This window comes from Falco cherrug, chromosome 4, assembly GCF_023634085.1.
Source record: "Falco cherrug isolate bFalChe1 chromosome 4, bFalChe1.pri, whole genome shotgun sequence".
NCBI lineage: Eukaryota > Metazoa > Chordata > Aves > Falconiformes > Falconidae > Falco > Falco cherrug.
This window is the reverse complement of record NC_073700.1, coordinates 64,612,080-64,636,368: the sequence shown is the minus strand read 5'-3', so window position 1 is coordinate 64,636,368 and position 24,289 is coordinate 64,612,080.

Below are 24,289 nucleotides of genomic sequence, written 5' to 3'. Positions count from 1 at the left end.
GCATTTAGCAAAGCAAGAGCTCAACAGTATTTCTCCCACACTTCCCTTCTCCTTTTTGTCTGTGCCTACAAGTTAAGTGCACAAATACAAGGCTTTTTCAGTATCTCCAACTCAGTTAGAAATGATAAATTACACCAGAAAAGTTGCTCTGGGAAACTTCTTAGCCTTGTTTGCAGATTCCAAAGAAGAAGTATCAAAAAATCTAAAGGCTCTTTTCACAGTGAGCCTTAAGCAATTTATTATATACATTTCCACATTTAGTTATGAGAATTACATACATGCATACCAGTTTAAATAATGTGACTTTCCACACATACCCAAATATTTGACCTCTGTGAATCGTTTGGATATTTGAGTCCACCATTCCAAGAAGGCAGCGAATATGCACACACTTTGGCAGAGTGTCCCTAGAGAAGTTCATTAATTACTTTTACCTTTAATTACTCTGCATACTTATCAAACAAATAAACATTGTTTATTTGACTAGGGCTTAAGTAAGCTTACAACAAACTTCAGATTTTTACCTGGTGTTTTTTTCCCCCCTTTCCCATCATTTGGATTAAAAGTCTTCTCTAGTTGATGTGATGCTTAAGGAAGATGCTAGAGCCTGTGCTTCACTCCTGCAGAAGTTAAACCCCAGGAAAACCTACAAAGCATTAGATTCCAAAGGCATTAGTGTTAATGCTAAGGACTAAGTGAAGCAAGGAACATGCTGAGCCCAACGAAAACACCAATTACCTCAACTGATAATAAAAGTAAAACAGTTTGTGGGAGTGAATGGAGCATTGTTGAAATCATAATGTCAGTGAAGTGGGGGAAAAGCCTGTTTTAGGATTGCTTGCTTCTAAGTAAAGAGTTTGCTCTTTGGATTTCTTAGGTTTCTGCTGATGTCTATGTTGTAATCTAAAGCCAAACAGGTAGATCAACAACAATGATTGCTTGTTATTGGAAATGAACATATTTCAGAAACCAGTATTAATAAAATTGCTGAAAGGCTCTCCAATCAGAGCTCAGGGGCTACAGAAATTTCCTTCATCAAAGACTAAAAAATAAAAACAGAAAAAAGTTTTGTCCATAATATGACATTAACATAATTTTGTATGTCTTTAGTACTGAATTCCACTTACAATTGCATGTACGTTGGATCTCCTGTAACCTAGTAATGCAAAACATGACATTAGTTACACTGGTGTGGATCAAAGAAACGTCCATGCCTCCCCTCCCACTTTTTGCTTCACAGATTTATTAAGTATGAGACAATTCAGTGTTCATTCTCAGATAACCCAATGGCTGACTCAACTGTATTTTTTTAATATTGGGGTTTTTTTCTCCATTTCCCCTGTTAACCATCTATTTGAATACTTCTAGAGTATATCCTTTCAGTCAGGGTATGCCTTCAGCATATGTTCCCTAGGCTTCCCCTCCACTTTTCTAGTGGTTTATTTCAAAGGACTTCTGTATTTATGTAGGACAGACAAACAGTGATCAGGACTTCGCATGTAATTTTTTCCACTTGTTCTCCTTTCCTCTTTAAACCCATTCCAAATCTTTGTACTGTGTTCTTAGTATGTATTCTGTCATTTTATTCCTGCACTGTTCACCTTTCTTCAAATACATCACGCTCCTGTAAATAATTCTCTGCAAGTTACTCACCAGCAGCCATCACTCTTTCAAGAATCAGCACTGCTATTTAAAACAATGCCTGAAAATAAAAGCACAATAAAGTGAAGCAGAGATAAATGTGGATTTGAAACAAATACCATATCTGACATAAAGAAAATATGAGAGGCATGACAGTGTGTTAGACAGCAAAGCAGGTAAATCTCTTTACCATGTGGCTATTCAAAGAGTAAATGTACAACTTCATAGCAAATTCTTCCTTAAAAAAAAAAGCTGTTCCTATTGTTTATTAAATGTACTTCAGTGGAGGCTAGAGATCCAGGAGAGTCCTTATTCCCAAAGGCACAAGTGCTATTCAAATACACAGTACAGGACAGCTCTGTTCCAACAACAGGCTTCATATATTGCAACATGCAATTACCAAGGTGTTTTTGGCAAATACTGTAGACAATTATGTGTCTTTTTTAGTGTATCAGTGGTGAAACCTACCAGTAGTAGACACAGTTATGTTGTCATACACCTAAACAAGCATAAAGAGGTAGGGCTTGTCTAATCACAGTGCTTTCCATCGGTTTTCCTGCTATGTGTATTGCTCCTACTATCGAAAGGATCAATAGGTAAAAATGAGGCTGATACTGATCTTGACTGTATCTGTATAAAGCGGGAGGAGAGTTCATTTTGTTTCCAAAGTTCCTAGATCTATGCAACATGAACACAACCTGGAGCTGAGTCTTTTGAGGAATTTTGAGATAAGATGTTAGCATGGAATTTGCATCATTTTCCCCCCTTTAATTACAATGTGTGAAGGTCAGTAATACTATGTAGAAATGACAGTTGTAAAGGCAGAGGTGTGTTTACTAGCCTGAGTTACTCCCCTTTGTTTTGCCCGCTTCTGGATGCAGAATGTGAATGTATATTGAAATTATAGTCAGACCCCTGCATTGGAATGTCCTTCAGGCACAAAAATCTGCCTTTTACAGCAGCCCAAAGCACTTTCCTTCAACTTATTTGATTTTAAACTAATGGTAAAAATCTAAAGAGAGCCCCCTTTTGGTTTAAATCCCTCTCAGGCCTATATTGTGTTTCTGTCATAGGAGTGATTCTGAGAGGGACTAATTAAAAATCCAATGAATGTGTGAGGGTTAAACTCACAGGCTCTGCTCATTAACAGTTGCTCACCTAAGAATATTTTAAGGCTTTCCTGTGATGGGAAAGAAAGGAATAAAACTAGACAACACTTAAAACCTCACATTTTATTACACAAACACACATTTATGTTGTATTAACTAGGCCTGCAGTGATGACAATATCTAATTTAACAAGAAGATTCCTCCCCTTCCCCTGTGTTTCTTCTTGGAAAATAACAAAAGAAAACAAAAAAATCACTAATGAACACCCCTTCCCCCAAGAAATAAGGAAAATCAGAACCATTTTGTTAATTGTCTTTTTCCTGCTGTTTCCATGGCAATACTGGCTACTAGACTTTGCTGCAGAGTGACAGTCCAACAATTCACACACTACACCCTTTCAGGCACAATGAATGGCTGTGAAAGAGGCAGAACAGGCACTATTCAGGAAACATGTGATAGCTACTCAATGCACTACCTTTCATCCACATTTTCCAAATTGCAGTTAATTTAATTCTAAACAAATGGCTAAGGGGTACAAATGAGGATTAAAAGGAAAAGAACATCTTGAGCTCTAATGGGGACGGTTTGTGTGAAGAACAATATAGCACTTTCTTCTGATGCCAAGGCTGCCGAATATAAAGATGCACTTTCCCTCTTCTTCTGAGGCCTTAATTTATACTCTATATCAATAGTGAAATAAACGTGGCAGTTTTTGTGGGTTTTGTTGTTTTGGTCTTTGGTGGTGGTTTTTTTTTTTTACAATTTATGTAGATTTTGGCTTTCCATTTGGAAACATTTTTGTTACATGGAGATGTAATCCTGATTTTCTTTAAATGAAGAAGAAACCTCCTGTATTTTTCAAGCAAGACAGCCATCTTGACCAGGCCTCTCATTCGATCTGTCTCTGAAGTTATTAAGTCCCATAGAAAAAGCCATGACAAATACTTTCAGGTCACCTTAAGAAACAACGGACCTTTTGAGAATGTCAGTGCCCGGAAGGAAATTATTATTCACATTAGATTTAATGACAGTGAGACCTTTTTTTCATGTGATTCTTTTTATGTTGACATATATGAACATCTTGAATTTTGCCATATTCAGTTAAGCATGAGGCAAGATGCTTAAAAAGCTTCCATATTTGGTAATTTATAACACGACATCATAAGCATCGACAATGTGTCAGATCTGCTAATATTTTCACTTTCTGTGCTAATGCAGTTTATGTTGAGAATGCAGATGTTGTAAAGGGAAATACAGCAGAACAGCAAAATAGCTTTAAAGCTAAATTGCTTTTCACTGAATTTTCCTTTTTCTATCTTAAAAATTGAAAGTTAAAACCAACAATCTATGTGAAATACTTCCTACTCAGGAGAAATATTGTAGCCATATTTTTGTCCAAGTGATGTATGCAAAATGGCCGTTTAGACATAATTACTATCGATATCAATTTTTACTATATTTATTTATTCTCCAGTTAAGAAGACTTCAGCTTTTAATAATTTCTTACACGGAGTTACTAGACATGCCATTTTTAATCTGTCTAAACCAGCATTTGTATTGTATTGCCAATAAACAAAAGAACAAAAATAACTTGTGAACAGTTTTCAGGCTTTGCTGATAATCGTGTTTTGCTGATAATTGTGTTTTGCCTTGCAAATATTTTCTATTATTAGGTTTAGGTAATCATACTTACAGATTTGGTTACCTGTTATCTGCAAATAATATTTTCAGATGGGATGAACCATTCCTCGCCAGGGCCTCAGAAAGAGCAGCACTGCTTTGCAATATACCTAATATGACACCAATCTGTCATATTTTTAAACTATGAAGAAAAGCTGAAGACTTTTAATGAACAATTTTGAATGCAAAGTAGTGGGTTTAAAACCTAGTTAGCAAATACATATTTTTTTTTACTTTTTTTTTCTTTTTTCTTTGGTAGCAGGATCAAACTTTTAACAACAGTGTTAAAGCATTTTCAAAAATCCTGTTGAAATCAATTTTTGGTCATTTGTGATAAGTACTCAATTATTAATTACTTTTTTTTTTAATATGAAGTGACAGAATATCAGTATAAAATGTACTTACTTATGGGCAATAAAGTTAAATGAGCTTGGGTACCAAACAAATGTTTTCAGAGATCTAAATGCTTTTAAAAAATGTTAAATCAGGTCTTATAGTTCTATATGAACACTAGTAAGGTAGACTGATTAATCAATATTCAAAATAAATCAATGAATGGTATGTCAAAACTTCTTGGGTAGCATTGCATTGCTGTTTTTAACACAGGATGCGTTTTTCAAAAGTTTCACTTTGCTTTGCAGCTCCCCAACACTCAGTCTTTTAAGGGGTGATAGCATACTTAAACACCTGCTGTGGTTTAAGAAACTTTAGTAAGTTCAGTTCAAAATCTCCCTCACAAAGAGATATTACCTCTTTGCTTTACAGTCTGCACTGGTTTGGGTTTATTATTATGCAGTGTTCAAACTACAGGAGGGCAAGTGGAGTAAAGACAAAATTGCACACTTCTCTTAATGTTACAAAGACAAATTTTGTATTGAAACAGGTACCAGAACAGTAGTATAGTCTTATGCAATTATATGTGGTTGTCTATGCCAGAAAGTGGCTATGGTATGCCTTTCAGGATTATTTTAGAGCATGTAGTCCAGATTTTAGCACGTACATTGCTGAAAAGGGACAGAGATAAGCACACAGGTAAGAGATAACCATGTCAGAGCCTGGAGGCCTAACACCTTTGGACTAGTCTGGATAGATGTCTGTCTATGAGCTTGTGATAAACATGTTCTTATGGAAGGCTGATGCTGATATAGTTAGACAATGGAAACAGCTGTATCTAGATTTCCCATGGACTACCTCATCCAAATAGCTAGTGGAAAGCATTTCTTCATGGCTTCCCTGCCTCATCCACAAGCTTCGGGTGCCCAGAGGATGGACATCCAGGGCTCTGCTTAGATGACTTCTCCACGCAATCCCTTGAAAGGAGAATACTGAAGATATTTTCTTCAGTTTCAGCTCCTTTATCCAAGAAAATTCAAAACTTCAGAACAAAATTCAGACAAAGATTTTCATTCTCTTTCACTGACGCCACCAAAACTCCAGTCACTATGAAATGCAAAAAAAAAAAAAAAAAAAAAAAAAAAAATTAGCCTCTTTCTCCTCAGACCTCGGTTCAATTCTCAAATGTTAGCTAAATCTTTGAAGTTTAGGGCCTTTCAGAGAAGGATTCACTGAGCTTGTAATGAAACCTGAAAGTGGGTATTATCAGGCTTTTTATTTTTTTTGCCAGAAAAAGCATGCATTCCTGTATGATACATGTTGCAAAACTGGTTTTATAATATTAGAGTTTCATCATACATGAAGAAGTCTTTTCGCCTCTTTGATTTCTGCTGGAAATACCTGAGAAGGTAAAAATGGAAAAATTCAGAACCATTGTTCTCTTCAGCAAACAATGTTGCAGCTAGTGTTTCTCCAGAACAGCATGTTGATTTTCATAGTGAAAAAAAGAGGAAAAAAAACCAAGCAAAAGTAACAAATCTCTTAAGTAGGAAAGCTACTAAAACCATCACAACTAAAGCAATTGTCTAGAATTCTATCTACAAACCCTCCATGCTTTTGCTATATTTACATTAAAGTCACTGAAACACATTTACATGCCAATAAAACAGTGAACAGACAAAGATTTTTCTGCCTGTAGCAAAGTGCTGTATTCCAAATTTAGCTCCAAATTCTTTAGCAGATCAGGCCTCAGTACGTTTTACTAGACAATTTCGTTGCCTGACCCCAGGCTTTGGTTTCTGTTTTTCATTTCCACTATGAGTTGTTTACTCTTGATAGAATGACAGACATGCTTCCCTCTACAGGTCACAGATCTATCAGTGTACTGATCAGCCTGCCAGGAATATCATTACTGCAACCAACATGTTCATTGGCAAGTTAACATACCATTCATGTGAGAAACATTGGGCCAGTTGCACAGCTGATGTAAATCATCGTCGTGGAGCAACATTGATTTACAGCAGCTGAGAAGCTGATGCGTATCATCCGCTAGCCAAAACAACTCCAGTCATCCAGTGATTCCAGTATCCCTTTCCAAATGCGTATTCCCACACAGAACAGCAGTCTGTTGTCAGGTCATCCGGATGTACAATTGCTTATTGAATGTTCCCATTCCTGGAGTATCTTCTCTCCATTTACAAAACAAGTAGTATGATGCATATTAAAATAAGGAATTATGATTTATTTCTAAATACAGAAGCATTTTGTAAAGATGACCCATATGACCATGGAATAATTTTATTTTTAGTCCTATTTTTGATAGGAAAGTCATGAGAAAGCAGTATTGGTAGAAAATTGATGTTTATTTCTTCCCTCTTCCCCTTTTGTTTGGGCACACATATGTAGATTTGGGAATCTTTCACTGCAAAGCCCTCTATCATTCTCAGAGGGGTTTTTCCTGACTGACCTAAGCCTCATCCTGGTTCTAATATAAAACAGCTGAAAAACTTCCACTCTGAAGAAAAAAAATGGAAACAAGGCAGAAGGTATTGTCACTAGACACATATTTGCTGCTTGTAAAGCAGATATATAGCTCCCTAGGCCCACTTTAAAACCAAGGCCAAGATCTGACCTCAGTATTTTCCTCTCTGAGCAGATGCTTAGCTATGAATTCACTTGTCATTTAAGAAAGAAGCCCTTGATTTTTTTTTTTTCTCCTTCCTTTACCCTAATAATAAATGTTCCTTTAAAATGATTGCATTGACATTTTCTATGTAAAGATTTTCCTCTAGTGTCACTGGGAGCATAACACTTCATGAGATGGATTGTATGTAAAAACTGAAGCCATCGCTTTCCAATAACTTGAATTATTTTTCCAGAAGATTGCAGTTGATTCCTGTGCCATTTCTATGGGCAATTTCTCAAATGCAATGTTTCAATTTGGGAGTAAGTATTCCTATGTCCTCAGATCAAGACTGTAAGCCTGCTGTACAATGTCAGGAAGAGGTGGAGAGAGGAGCCAAATGGACTGACTGAAGAGAACCCTCTGCATGTTGTCTGTGCTACAGAACCAGTGAGAAATGCATGCAAGCAGAAGTTCAGGGACCGTGATAGGTCTGTGGTTCTGCATCTATGAAGATATGACATCACTCAGCTTTATGAAGATGGAGCTAGCTTCATACATAGTGTCCAAAACGCAGCAGGTTATCTGTTCAGCAACCTTCTCGTGATTTTCAGACTCTGAGTCACCACAAAGAATGACACACCACTGGTAGACCTTATTCATCAACTTTTTACCCACTACAGCTGTGTAAAACATTCACCGTGAAACAAGAAACCACCCATGACTCTTCTGGTTTCAGGTTTCCTTACAAATTCAAAACTTAAGTGAAAGTCATTGTGATAGGCTAATGTTTGTGAATCTGTTGAGAAAAATAGGCTGAGTTTCAATGATTTGAAGTGTGGGAAATGAATGGCTTTTCAAATGATACCAAATGTTATATGAATAGTAGATCTGGCTAATTCCGATTATTCAGTTTGGATTAGTCTGGAATTTAACGCTTGGTATAGCACACAGACACTAAATTTAAGAGAATACTGTCAGAAACTGCTGTAAAGCAAATATGTTAGATGTAATGCAGTAGGTGTTTCAGTAAAGAAAGGTACAGGAAACTAAAATACAAAATCTTTAATATGGATTTATAGAGGATTTGGGAAAAAAAAAAAATGCAAAGTGGATATAGTGAGCAGACCTGATAGAGTAATGTAAATATGGAGTAAAAGTAAAAGATATCATCATGAAGAGAAATAAGTTTCAGATAAGACTGAAATATTAAATACAGTGAATTTAATAAATATGGACAGGTCTGGAGGCAGCAGCAGAGACAAGACTGAGCCAAAGCGGTTAGTTAGTAGTAATGAATATTTAATTTTTGTACTACAGAGCCTCTCAGAAAATTTTCTATGAAACCGTGAGCATTTTTCATAGCATAGGAGAATTAAATCATCATTTCTTGTAACATGCAGAGAAGCTACTTCCAATGTGAATGTACTGTTGTTGAAAATATTTCAGGTTTAAAATACAAGGACACTGCTTGTAAGACCAAGGGTCTAATTGTCCTGGTAAAATCATGTGATTGACTGCTGTAACCATATTGGATACCTCAGCATTGTAGACCCTTTTTCTAAAGATCAGGAATGAGGTCAGACTCATCTTTCAATGCAGGGTGTACCCGACTCTTCAGAATAAGGACAACTTCATCTAATGGATTTTCAGGGAGGATGTTACTATGGACATAAGGATTTAATTTGTCTAATTCTGAACTCTTTCCAGCATTACAGCTTATCTTGGCTTACAAACGGACTTTCAGAAAATACTGAGAAAGTCACAGCAGCTGTATCAAAGACTAGGAGGCTGCAGCTTCTTTTGCTGGTCTATGCAGAGGGGCTCCTGGATCTAGAAGGACTGCCGTGGCTAGTGTTCATTGCCTGAATGGCTGTGGTTGGGGTGACAAGTGCCGGTTTCCTTGGAACTGCTTGAAGGTGCATGTTCATTAAAATCTTAAGGTTTCAGTCAGAAAATACTTTGTCAGCTATCCATACAAGTACCAGTAGTTACTTTGCAGGATTTGTTGTTCATGTGCTTGAAATTTTGGGAGTCCCTGACAACAAACCAGATGTTTAGGTGAAGCGCAGGCTAGCACGGCCAAGCTAGATGACTCTCTGAGTGAAGCGGAGCTGCTTCGGTGCCTGGAGATGAGTCCTGGAGAAGTCCGACTGCTTCGGACAAATGATTACCCACAGCTGGCGAGCTCTTCCTACTGTTTTCAGTTTACTGCTAAGTAACAGGCTTAGGTTAAATAATTCTTGTGACAGGACCATTTCCACAAGGTAAGTGTAGTTAGGACACGTTAGGACCAGGAACTCTTGCAAATATTTTGGATTAAAAAAAATAATGTAAGCTCCTGGACCTTGGGTTTTGGTGCTGGCCAAATGTTTTTCAAGTGTGTGGTAAATTTGATTTCTTTTCCACCAAGGCATTCTATCACGGCAAATTTGATTTTCCCCTCTGTGTTACTGTGTGGTTTTAAAAGCGATCGGGAGGCTGAGCTGTAGGTTAGGCATACATCCTTGCGACGTGCTGCCAGCCCGGCATTCTGCCTCGCTGCCACCCGCAGCAGACAGCAGGCACTCCGCACCACCCAACCCCGCCAAGTAACAGAGCTTTCACGGACGGGCATTCGGCATTTCTGCCGCCGTGACGCCCGGCTGCGCTCGGCTGTTCCCTGCGAGGCACCGGTGACCCAGGCGGAGCGGCGGGTCGGGGCCGAGGCCGGTCGCTGTCCCCCGCGGCCCCACGTTCCGCCCGCGCCCGGGAGGCGGCGGCCGCTGTGGGCGCGTGGGCGCGGCGGGGCCGTGGGCGGGGCCGGGCGCGGCGCCGCGCTCGCGCAGGACGGCTCGAGGGCGACACCGCGTGGCGGCGGCGGGAGCAGCCCCGCGCGTGGCGGGGGGCGCCCATCGCGGAGCGCCGCCCGGCTCTGGAAAGACGTTCAGGCGGGCAGATGGGGAAGTAAGTAGTCCTTTGTGTTTAATCCAGGATTAAGGAAAACATCGGGGTTTTTCTCTCCCTATTTGTTGTCACTTATGTATTCATTTCTCTCTTTTTTGTCCCGTCCCCCCCCGCCCCCCGGCGTTCGCTGCGCCGCTAGCAGCAGCTTGCACCTGAAAAGGACGCCTGACCCTCTCTCCGTCTTTCTTTTATTATTTCCCTCCGCTCCTCAAGCTGGCAGAATAAAGACGTGCGAAGAGGGGACGCGGGTTTCGGCACAAAGCTGCGCGCAGCTGGAAGGCAGGGCCCGGCGCGCGCCCCGCGGTGCGGCACAGCTGTGCCCCGACGGCCCCTCGCGCTGCCCACAGCTGCCCCGATGGCCGGAGGGGCGGGGGGGGCTGTGCTTCCTGCTCCGTCCTCTTCCCTCCAGATTTCCCTCTCCTACCTGCCTTGCGAGAAACCAGCCGTGCAGACTTTACGGGTCTCGTGGTCTTCCTTGGAGAGGCGTGTTAAAGTCATTACGGGACTGGAACTGAACCATGGCTTCAGCTGCTCTGTGGTACTTTAAAGTCTTGTAGCAGCTTGAAATCTCTACAGAAACAGACAGAGAAATCACTAAATTATGGTGGTGTACATGCACCTCAGCTTATTTTTCTGTAGTCTGTGACTCTGACATATTACAAAATGCAACAGCACGAACTGACAAGGCTATTCTTTAGTTTCTATCTTTGTAGCATTACCTGTCTTGCATACTTTGTATGTACATCATCACCATCAGCCGTGTCTCCCAGAAGAAAGCCTTGTTGTCTTCACCACTTTTTACAAGACAGCGTGATAACCCAGACGCTGTTCTATTCCTCAACGGGAACAAGTACGTAAGTTTATTGCTGCAGTAAAAATAAGTGTAAATCGGCAGACTGGCTTGATTTTAATGTTTCATACTGAAAATTATCTTGAAAGCCCGTGCCTCAGTTGTTTCCATGTCCATGGGAAACTTGCCAAACGCTATATTGACTCTCCCACTCTCATTTGCATACATTAAAAAATATAGGCCAAACTTCTTCACTATGGAATAGAAACTGTGCTCACATACATCTCAAAGCAGGCTTGAGAGCAAGGATTTGGTACGTTCTTATCTTCTTTGACAGTTCCCCTAGAAGTTAATGTTCCGTTTGAACTGAAAAAGGTTTTTTACATAAACATCTACTGTTTGAGAAATTTACTGTTTAAACATGGAAAAACAAAGATGACTTTAGTCTTCCACTGGAAATTTTACAACTGTAAGAGAATAGTTTTCTTTTTAATTTCTTTGAAAAAAGGTCAAAACCCTCCCCATCTGAACATTTTCTGACTCTCGATACAGAAATCTTGGTGGCTGCCTTTCAGTGTTAAATGGTATGTTGTGTATAAAATCAGTTCTAATTTATTCTAAGCCTTTTGAGTTATGTGCAAGGAAAAGACAGAAGTTTTCTGGTTTTGTAAGCAATGAGGTGCTTAGCTGATTTATTAAGCGAACCTGTATGTATTGCTGCTAACCCTTCTGGTTTTGTCATGAGTTTACGCTGCTTCTCTTAAGCAATAATCTCTTGGAACTGTGTAATTTCATGACACTCCACTATTTTTGTTAAAAATATTATATTTAGACATAATTCAAGTGTAAATTGTTTGTGAATATAAATTAAATTTATCTCTAAGGCTGAAAAAACCCAGACAAAAAGAGGAATGAAATATAATTCATATTTATTTTAACTACTGTATATTCAAACCTACCTTATGATTTTATTGGGTTTTATTCTTAGTTTTCAACCATTACAGTATTCTATATTTTAAAAAGTAAATAAAAAGTGGGAAGCACTCACTGTTACATTTCTAAATTAACTCTATGTAATTTTTAATTAAATAGGCTAAGCACATATAATTTATTGTTTTTCAAGACAAAACATCCCATCCAAAACACTAATCCTTCTTGAACCGTGCACTATCATTCCCCTCCACCCCACCCACAAAAAACCCTTGCAACTCAAAAAGAAACAAAACCAACACAAATCACTAGCTTCTAGTGGCATTATTGCAAAGTAAAAATATAAGTCAGAAGAAGCAATGTTTTAGTATGTGGTAATCTTATAAATGATAAAATTCCTTTCTTATCTTAAACAACTCAGTAGTGTAAATCAGTAAATAAATATCAGCTTTTCATTGACAAAGTATCTTCAAGAGAAGAAAAAACAGTGCAATTCATTGGAAATGTATACTATATATTTAGTGTGTTTTTTAAAAAAATTGAAGGCAAAGATGATCACTGAACCTTGACTAACACATTTGTAAGAGTGGTTTTGGTCAGACTATTAGAATTCCAGTCTCCGTTTAACACAGAGAAGGACTACAGCTGTTCCACGGTTTTGGTGAACACCATTGTCCAGCTTCACAGTCAGTAGTTACTATTTTCTCTGTGCTAGAAATATCAAGTCTTCCCATTGTCTGAGAAAAAATAAAACTATTTGTTGGTATAAATATTTTAGACTTTTTTGCCTACTTGCAAAGAAAACTGTCCAACTCTGAAGCATCTCTGGAAACCCAGGCTAAAACAAAGAGTAAACCTTTGGTCAACTTGAATTGTTGCAGTGATGGTTTTCTGTGATCACCCAAAGGCTAACCTGCAAACAGTTTTATGCTAACATTATCCCAAACATACAAAGACAAAATCTTCTCAAATACTTCGGCAAAAGCCCTGTAAGTCACAGAATGTGACACTATAGGAAACTTTAGATTCCTTACATCATTGAATGACATATTATGTACCTGGCAGAAATCATAGAACGTTTCATATAGCTCCATTCTTTGAAAGATATAGGAAGTCCAGTTAATCCTTCAAGGCAGAATTATTTATGTTGGATTTCAAACTGTGGTTCTCTAGTCAGAAACAAAATCAAGGCAACTTCTCCTACTTAAAGAGGTACAACAGTGAAAATCAGAAACTGCAGTTCTGGGTGGATGTAAGTGATAATCTTGGTGTTGGCAATGATTTCTCAGGCCCTGAAGTCTGGAAAGGAGTAATTAACAGATGGGATATTTTACTACCAAGAGATGAGACCAAAATTATTTTCCACTGGATGAAAATTGCTCAAAGGGAATATTTTCAAAACAAGGCCTCCATGGATCTTGATTCCTATACCTAGAAGCGGAGAAGAATAATGCAATACTTGCCATTAGGGCAGGAACTCGATCTTATCAGGTGTCTGTGTAGCCTTAAGGATTAATGTAAACCAAAAAAGGATTAATAACGTCCATAGCTGGTCTCCTAGTTCTGTGAGTCACAAACTTTGAAGAGGTTTGCGTTCCCCTGCCCAGGCCAGGATAATCTTTCTTCTTGTGCTGTGTTAGCAGGTGAATTATCACACTCTGAATAGAAATCAAAATTAAACCCCCCCACACATTATATTCATCTCTGCCCTAGGAAACAAAAGCTGATTTCAAATGAAGATTACTATCAGTGTAAAAGCCTCAAAAACATATGTTTCTAAACTTTCCTTATTTTATTTCTTAACAGTTGAAAAGCTGAAAATATTTTAGTCTTACTGTAGGTCTTACACTAATGGTAATTTACCATTTAGTCATCCATTGCCAGGAAACATAGTGCTGTAGTCTTACTGGGTGACTGAAGTGGCTTTTACTGAACTGTAAGCATGACTAATTATTAGGAAAGTGGAGTGCACCATCAGAATTTGAGAGATTTATATTGTTTGAAACACACGTTTCCTATAATAACAAGAGTCCTGGTTTTGCATTTGTAGCCATATGAGGCAGAGAACCATAAAAAAAGGAAAAAAAAAAGAAAGGGGAATGTTTACTGGAAGAACTGTGTGCCTAATGAAAAAATCACTAAGGTTAGCAGTCCTGCAACTTCAGTAACTACTTAGTCATATAAGTGTGTGCTGAGCTACTCCTAGCCAGAGGACATAAAATGCTTTCTCAAGCTGCTATGTGCAATTTTAACTAATAAGGCCTCTCATATAGACAGGCAAACCTCAAAAGGTTCCAAGTTTGGACTCAGTTGCAGTAAGGACACATGCACATTTGAGTGATTATCTCCTTTTGTGTCTGCAAAACTGGACTGGAATCCTGAGAGGAGTAAGCTTTCTTCTCCTGGAATAATTCAGTATTTCTAGTCATGACTGCAAAGCAAGCTCCCTTCTCTTGGGGTAATTCAGCACTTTGTTGTAACTGAAAATGCAGACACACAATTAAAAACCAAAAAGGGATATATACACACAGGAAAAAAAAATATTTCCTTCTGAAAGATTGCTGACACGTCTTTTATAATTCATTTATACCTAGTCTAAAAGCATAAATATTGTGGAAAATTAAAAGAAGCCTACAACTTGTATTTTCCAAAATGGCATATAAAGTTCATATATACCAGCATGTGCAATATGAAAAACAGAAATAAATTTAGATTTTAGGATGAAGAGGGGAGAAAAGAATTAGTTTGGTGTCTTTTTCAAGTATTCTCTTAATGTGTATCTCATAATTGAAATTAATTAAATTATGGAGGCCAGGAGACTCCTAAATAGGAACATACTTATTTGTTCTTTAAGAAAGAAAGGGTATTTTCCAAGTTTTTTTCATCACAATAATATAATTAATTGAATATTGCAAGGTTTAGACTATCATATAAATTTGACTTTAGCTACACTCAAGATTTCTAGGTGAAAAGTACTATCATGGTTTTATACAGGGAGAGAAAGAGATGCAGATATTCACAAACCCAGTGTGAACATAGTATTATAGAAAAGCAGCACCAGCTACACACTAAACCACCTCTGATTAAAACTAGGTGACATACTGCTGAGAGTCCTCTATGCAGTGACTTCTGTCTAGCAAAAACAAAAAAGTAGATCTGTATACTGCCTGTTTAAAAAATACATTATTTGTTTCAGAAAAAGCAAAGGAAAATAATGTTTGATGATAGTTTTACTGAAACCTGTAAGATCCAAGCTTATTGATCTAATTGATAGCAGTTACCTAAGTCGTGAAACTCAAGAATGGGACCCTCCAAAATCCCTGTGTCCATGGTGCAAAGGGAGGTGAAAAGTCTCTCTCAACAGGCTCTTACTTTTCTCCTTTCATCAAGGAAAAAGTCAAATGTCAGTATTGCTATAATGTAGGTGTGCCGGGAAAGTGCCTAAATTCATGATTAGAAAGAGTCAAGCCCAGGGTAGTTTTGTATCAGCATTGATTTACGACAGTTGTAAACTGTGGAGGCTGTTTCACATATACAGAGTTTGAGAGGGCATTCTGCATATGTAAAATAATCAATTGTAGTTGTATATGACTATAATGTTTGCTCTATTTGAATGTATGCCAGCATATTTGTATCTGGTTGAGTAAACCTATTGCAAAAGAAATTTGGTGTTCCTGCTTTAGAACTGAATGCGTGTAAACTGCACCACTCAACATGGGTGCTTTTTTCCTTTGCCTTTTTGTGAGATATAGGTGCTTCAGGAGGGGTGCTTATGAAAAATGTATCCACAAAAGATAAAAATCTGTCAGCTTGTGACCTCAGTGATGCTTACACAACCTCTACCTAAGTCCTGAGACTGTTGCACCACTCAAACAGCAAATATAATGAGGTGGGCCAAATGATTTGGAAGACATTTCAAAACATTTGCACAAAGTTGCAAAGCCCGAACAAAGTCTTTTGTGGTTAAAGCTTGAAAAATCTTTTCAGGATAGCAATATTCTGTGAGGACTTGAGGACAAATGGCTCAGAGCTGATGCAAAACAGGCTGGGGAACTGGTAGATGTAAAAAAGAAAGGGTGGTAGGATCAATGCTGCACACCAGGAAAATCATCTTTGCAGAGTCATCCCAGATTGGTATGCAGAGGCAGAGCCCCTGTGAATATCCGAGGGAAAACACTAAGCTAACTGAGAACCTGGGTGAAAATTTTGGTTGGTAGAGAGGACATGAAATGCTGTGCCTTTGAGAAGTTGTGAAAGAACAAATATTTGAAAATTAAGCATACCTCTTGCAGGATAGTTCATTACTGTTTAGCATAATCAAGCAGAAGTGAGTCAGAGTGAGGGCTGGGAGAAAGACTTTTTTAGCCCTGCTGTGCCTGAGCTGATATTTAAACAGCTGGGATGAGGTATCGGAGACAGCCTGAGACTTTACACTGAACAGGAGGTAGTCTGAATGAGAGACGTATCTCTACAGATTGTCAGCACAGAGATGGAAACTGAATTTCTACATTCTTTCCAAAATAGTCCAAGGAGGTGTGTAGCAAAAGGAAGAGTCCCATGCAGCAGTTTGTAGTGAAAGGTGGAGGGAGGAATTAAGGCATTCAAGGCTCACATAGAATCATTTGAATCATAGACTGGGACACCGTGGAGAACAATGTTAAGGATATCACGATCCAACAAGATTTTTTGGAAGAAAAACATGTGTCAAGGTCACCAAAGTCTAAAGGAAGGTGTGAATTCAGTATCAGTTTGTGAGGTTTGGATAAGAAAGCTTGGTTAGTTTGGGAAAAACTGATGCAGTGGAATATATAAAGAACAGGAATTGAGTTACTTTTAATTTCCTCTGGCAGGAAGAAATGGAGAAAGGAACAGCTAGGAAGGAAAGAGGGACAGCAAGATTTTTGGCAGCAGAAAGTTGTTGAGCTTATTTGTAATGTGAAGCTGAAGTCACAGAGGCAAGGGGGCCTCCCTGGGGCTTGGAGAGAGCCACTCTCTGCTCTTGTCTCAGGGATGAAGAAGAAAGTGAGCTGGTCACTATCACTTAGGCAGATGCTGAGACAGAAAGAGCTTTTTGATGTCTGTATAGGAAAGACACTAAAAAAAGAATTGCTTTTTCTGTGATAGTTCTGCGAGAAGAAAAACTAAAAATGAAATTAGAAAACAAAGATATCTCCAAAGAAGTCTCCAAATAAAAAATAAATAAATAAAATATCCAAAATGTGATGCACAGATTTGGGGAGAAAATTGAAAATGGCAGGTGGGTCGTTATATTATATACACCTCTCAGTGGAACACCACAGGATATGTACCCTACATGAAATCGGCCTGAGCAGCCTGGATGTTCATTTAGAGTCTGGAAGTGCCGCCGATCCAGACCCTGAAAGTTTTGAACACGCTTGGGGAACCACTTTCAAGAGCAACTCTGTCAATTCTGTGAACGCTATATATACACCAAAAAATGAAAAATAGGTTTCTGGATGGCACGAGAAAAGTATGAAAAAGAAATAAAGTCTACAGCTGTTTCTTATTTAACACTATCTTTAGGACTTTTTATAAGCTGTAAAATATAACATGCCGACATTAAGTCATTTATAATTAAGCTTTTATTTCAAGATTCCTTTAAAAATGTAGACATAAAAATTCTTACACGAAAGATGAATAATAGGCTTTTTATAAGCCTTGCTGACATAAAGTAATTTTGAGGTGTAAGGGCAAACTATTTTAAGGACCAAAAGAACCCATGGATGCTTCTAAAGTTCAGTATCATGGCAATTTTTTGAAATAGCATAGAAAACATTTCTGAGTGTAAATTTGCACGAATTACTTGAAGTTACTGAAATTACAAGAAACCACAGCAGTGAAAGGCCTAGTTCTATACCTTTACAATACCTTCATTACTCCTTCAACTTTCAAAGGAAAAAGCATCTTCTACTCTAAGATGTGGCTTCTGAACATTTCAAGGGCACTTGTTTCTTCTCAAGCATCTGTTTCTTTTAGAAGGGTGAAATTTGCCTTTGCAATTATATTGGAGGATAAAATTTATCTTCAACTGAAGACTCATTGCTCCAGCATAATATTGGGTACCTACAAAACATAAGAGTTTTTGGCTCACTTCACATATTAGTTCCAAGATAAAATCCAGCCTCTACAGAAGCATTTTTATCCTGTAATTTGAAACCTCAAATTTTATAGTTTTTATCTGGCAGAAGTTTAACTGAAATTGGACTCTGAAATTCCCACATATCTCATTACAAGGAACTCATTTTGTTCTGAACAAGAAATAAATTAAGAATAACCATTACTGTAAGACTTGCACTGATGTCACCCAGTTCCATTGTAAACCTTTAATTTCTGACTCAAAGCTGTCTCTGTCAAATCCAAAGACTGACCTGCTTTTTAAGACTTCCAAATGTAACAAGACTACTTTCTAAGGTATTCTTTGCATCTTCTCTTTCTTTAGACTTTTTTTATAGATCATGTGAATTTCCTAAAAAATAAGATCAATTATCCAAACTACACACCTGGAACAAAACCATGAAACTTATCATTTAGGGATAAACCATCTTTATAGTTCAGACATGAATCCCAGATGCAAATGCAGAAAGCAAACTCGGATTTTACTTGAAAGCTCTCTTTTTCCATTTCTGCTACCCTTAAAATACCTACATGTGTACGTGTGTGTATGTAAGCAGAGGAAAAGATATAAAACAAGTTACTTCAGTGGTCTGCATGATTCTGTATTTCCAAAATTCCTTTTCCTTCACTTATTTGTGAGTTACAATAGGCAAAAGAAGTATGTAGATATATTTGGGACTGTCCAAATGTAGGCATTTTTATTTTTTTTTTTCAATGTGCGGGTTTTTTTTAGCCTTAACTAACAAGTTATTCAAGGCGGTGTGGGAGGTGGAGGTAATTCCTGATTTTAACACAGAATTCGCATACAAACCCACTATTTTCCTGTGTTTCTGTAAGCCATATGTTACAGGGGATGATTCCTGTCCAGAGCATATGTTACAAAATGAAACTATTTTAAAATGTCAGACACAGCCTATTGATACAGACCACACATATATCAAAATTAGATAATTCGCTGGTGATATCTAGTAACAAAATGGGTGAAAAAAAATCCTTTTTCTGCCTTTAGTCAGTCACACATAAGGAATTTATTGTTTTCATTTACGTTTTTCTCTTTTGGAAAGAGGAAGAGTTAAACACAGATTCTCCTCTGGGAGCAGTCTGTTTATTCCAGCAGACATCAGATTGAAATCAATGTTCCCCACTACAGATCTGACCCTCAGGTTTGTGTTTTATAGGAAAAAGCAACATCCATTTGAATTACTATACAACTTCAGGGTTTGAGCTGGATTCACCTTTCTCAGGCCATGCCTCCCCAGCTGGGCACTGTCAGATTCAAGCTTTTAGTAGAACTAATTAGCTCAATCACAGCATGAGCTAATGCAACTGGATGGACTTCAAATTGGAGCTACCTCACACCCATCTGTCTTGAAGAGCGAGCAGAGGACTGCGCTTTGCCTGCGTGTCGCCTTGCCTTAAGCCTCTAGCATGTTTGCGTCCAGCTTCACACTCCAATTCATAGCGTGAAACGAGAAGTGTAAAAGTCTAAGCAGGCTACAAAGATATACAAGTATTTTGGTTCTGCTTAGGTGGAACAGCGCTCGCCCTCCGATGGACCACTTCCCACTTTTTGGTTTAGATTAATTGAAAGTACGAACTTTGGCCAGTCTCATAACTGCGTTGCGCAGCCAGTGCCTAGATTTGTATGTAGTTCTCAAAAACTATGTGGTATGAACTGGGAGACACAACAGGTTTATTGCAAGCAGAGGACAATGGTAATGATGTGCCTTAAGCTACAGAAAAATTTCAATGCGTGTTAATATTCAAGTGGCTAGGACTAAATCCAAAGCAAGTATTTGCAGCTGTACTAATGACTGGATAGCAGTTCTACACTGAACTAGTAATTATACCGCCAGGGGCTTTATACTCAGGAGGGTCAGTCAGAAGTAGCAAACACAGCTAAAATGAGGAGCATAATCAGCTGCTCTTGAGGAAGAGGAGGAAAATCAAGAATCACTGGCTTTTAGAGCTAAACTTCTAGCTCTCTTGGTTATTGTGGGGTCTTTTTTTTATGCGCGTGGAAATATGTCATGGAAATACAGCAAGGAGGAAGGGAGCAAGGACAAAACAAGCAACCTGACCTCCACCAAGGACTGTAAGCTTCCCACCACCTTGTGAATGTGTGCAGGGCTGACCACACTGGGAATGTGCTGACTTCACTTACTGTCCCTCATCAATGTAATGTGGATCACTGATGTTCCCTCCACATTTGTAAAGGTCTCCCGGAAAGGAGATCAGTAACTTCCCAAAAGGAGCATAATGCTCTCTGAAAAACAGCTGCACTTCTAAGTAGAAGTTATTTGAGATTTAATTGAGATTTCTAAAATTCTCTGGAGTCTTCAAACTATAAGCACAGCTTACACTGTAAATAACAACACTTTGTCTGAAAGCTCCGGTTGGGCTCTTCCTCCTCCTCCTCTCTCAGGGCCATATTGCTGTGCAAACAGCAACACTTGCCATGGCTTGTGGTCCCATGAAAAGCAGCGAGCTTGTCATTCTAATAGCCATGTTGCTGCAACAAGCAACTCGCTGGAGTTGCACAACCAAGACCGCAGCTCTGCCGGAGGCTTGTTGTTTCCATCCCTCCCCCTTCCCTTCCATGAGTGGCCGGGCTGCAATCTGAGACAAATAGTTGCACTGTGTCTGCTCGCTGCATGAGACGAGGTGAGCTGGGGAATGGTCGCTGCCAGGTTCCAGATTGATGGTGTGTTGAAACCCCAGAGCAAGATACGTTGGCAGCAAAGTGATCCTCCATGGGGAATCCGGCAGAATATGCTTTCCAGATTTCTGGGCCAGCTTCCAACTTCTCACTCCTATGTAAGCAACAGCTATCCCTCATGAGGGAGAAGAAGGGCCCTTGCACTTGCTGCTGATGACTGCCCTAATAAATGTGTTTAACATATGTATGTTTATAAAGCAGCCATAGGGAAGCAATTTGACTACCTCTTTCCACATATATCTTCCTCCTGCCTGCCTGAGGGCTGGCATGATGCCAGCTTGAAGACAATGCAGTATAAACTTGACAGCCACCTATCCATGCACATGGTCACAGAGAACACTATTCCTTTGAGATTATTCCTCCTATGCTAACCACGCTGCCAAAGGAAATTACAATACACTTTCCGTTTTATAATACAGATAATCAACATTATAATATTCATGTTATCTCTGAATATTAGAATTTTCTTAGTCTCCAGAGCAACTGAGCTATTGTGACTGTATTGTCCACCATGGGTCTGAATTAGTAACCCAGACCTAGCTTTGACATTAATGTCATGCAAGCTCTCAAAAGCCTCAGTTTATAGTTACGTTTCTCAGGATGACTCTGCATAGGTAATGCTCTGTGCAACAGAATATAAATTCCTGTGTGTCTCTGAAGCACCTTTTACCAAGGGTAATTCTCACTTCCTCCAAAGTCTGTAGTGATTTCACCAAGTTATGACAACTGCCTGCACTGGGTATTGCCCTCTGAATAATTGCCTTGTAAAATCTAAAAGAAAAAAAAAAAAAAAAAGTATGTATCTTACATTAGTGGAAAATAAATTAGCTGCCCTGTAACTGGAACATGATGTTTTTGCATAGGCGTTTGGGGTGCCCTGATTAAGGAAGACAGGTATACCCTAACTATAGTGATTAAAGCGTCCAGCCTGTGCTACAGTTATCAGAGAGATACAGACATCTCCAAAGGCTGAACTATTCCTCTTCAGAGACAAGTTCTGGGAGGAAATCTTTTCCATTGACTATTGTTATAGTTTAACCCCAGCTGGTAACTATGAACCACACAGCCACTCGCTCACTTCCCCCCACCCTGAGGGATGGAGAAAAGAATCGGAAAGGAATGTAAAACTTGAAGGTTGAGATAAGAACAATTTAATAATTGAAATGAAATATAATAAAACAATAATATTTATAACAGTTATAAAGAAAAGGAGGAAGAATGGGACAAGAATGAAATCCAAAGGGAAGGGATAAAAGAAGACAAGTGATGCACAATATGATTACTCACCACCAGCTGACTGATGCCCGACTAGTCCCTGAGCAGTGATCAGCCAGCCCCGGCCAACTCCCCCCAGTTTATATACTGAGCATGACATCGTATGGTATGGAATATCCCTTTGGCTAGTTCAGGTCAGCTGTCCTGGCTGTGCCCCCTCCCAATATCTTGTGCCCCTCCAGCCCTCTTCACTGGCAGGGCCTGTGAAACTGAAAAGACCTTGACTTAGTATAAATGTAACTTAGCAAAACCTAAAAACATCAGTGTGTTATCGGCATTGCTCTCACACCAAATCCAAAACGCAGTACTGTACCAGCTACTAAGGAAATTAACTTTACCCCAGCTGAAACCAGGACAGCTATATAGGCAGCCTGAACAACTGACTAACACTGGAGTCCTGAGTTTTAGACAAGTAAAATCGGATGAGACTAATTCAACCCTAGAGCTCTACTACATTTATAAGACTAGCCTAAATTTAGCCAATCTCAATAAATCCTACTTAAAAAAGAGTATTTCTATTCTTCACCGTAGGAGCTCTTAGGATGAGCTCACAGGTAGCTCCAGGGTTGAGTAATGAGACTGCATCATAAGAAAGAGTTCTAAGATCAGCCTACTTCTTTAAAGAATTACTTGCCTGAGCCTGCTTGCCACTGTTACATGAATTTGTCATATTCCATTACCAGTACTGATGACACTGTATTGGAAAACAGCCCCACCAAATATGTCACTGGGATATGTGACTGGAAAATAAAGAAAACCAAAATCAAAGCTGGAATTTTGGTCTTGGATCATCTTATGTGCACACTGAGAGACTTGTAGACTAGCTTAGCCAGGAAAAGGTGACAACAAAAAACATCTCCTGGTACACAGCAGTATTCTGCTCTAAGGAAAGAGGCAAAATATTACCCAATAGACTGTGGAGATACTTCTCAGTTCCAGGGTGCAAGTACCACACTGAATGTATATTCACGTATTATTATAAATAATTTTATATTAATGATTTATATGATTAATATATTAATTTATATTAATATTTATATAATTAATATAAATCGGGTATCATTATAAATCCCATTAAAAAAATGGGATAACATTTTTTTCCCCCTCAAATACATGAGTTAAATCCTGAGCCTATCTCATGTATTGACAGTATGGTGGTCTTAAGACCAACTGTGCTGTAGGTGAATTAAGATAGTGTTTTCTTACAGTTCTTGTAAGGGAAGGGACATCTGCAAGGCAAGATGCGTATGTCTTTCCAGAAATGCGTAATGATACCTCTACCAACAAATGGGTACTCATACTGCAAGTTCAACAGGAGATACCAATAAGCTTTGAGAAATGGCCAGCCATGTCAGATTTATCCAAGGAGCATTTACCTTGCTTTTCTTCCTCTGACCTCTGGTTCCCCATTTTCATGAACTCTAGTGTTCACCACCTATGATGGGGGATATATACTTCTTCCCCCCTGGGGTTTCAAGTTATAATTTAGAAACTATTGCCTTCCTTTTCAAAGTATGCGGGAGTGAAAAAGTTCCTACAGAGGTTGATTGACCTTTGGGAATACTTAGGAAAACAACTGTCAATGAAATGAGGAAGCTATTATAGGTTAGACATGAAGCTTTATCCAGTTGTTCAAATTCCTGTACAGAACAAAAACATGGAGAAGAAAAGAAAATATATTTAAATATTGGCTTCCTCTTTCTTTGGTCATTCAATACTAAAGTCTGGAAAGTGCCCTATCACCTTCCATGCTGTGACAAATGGTGTGGACCTATTAAGAAGAATGAAAAGTTGTGGAGAAGCAAGAACACCCATGCAGGAATTATTTAAAATATTCTTCTTGCTACTTTCTGAAAGAAAAGTATTTTCTTAAATTAGTGGGTTTGCTAATGAATATTTAGGGGTCTTAAAGTTAGTAAGAATTGCTAGGCACTTTCTGTGCTTTTTAGAAAAAGACAATTTATGGAGATACTGTCAAACAACTTATTTTTAAATAGTGGTGTACACATCCCTGTTATCTATATTAAGCAAATACTCAAGCAATATTCAATGGGAGCTTGACTAGAACTACATTACACCATAGCCTATAGTATTATAAGTAAGTGACA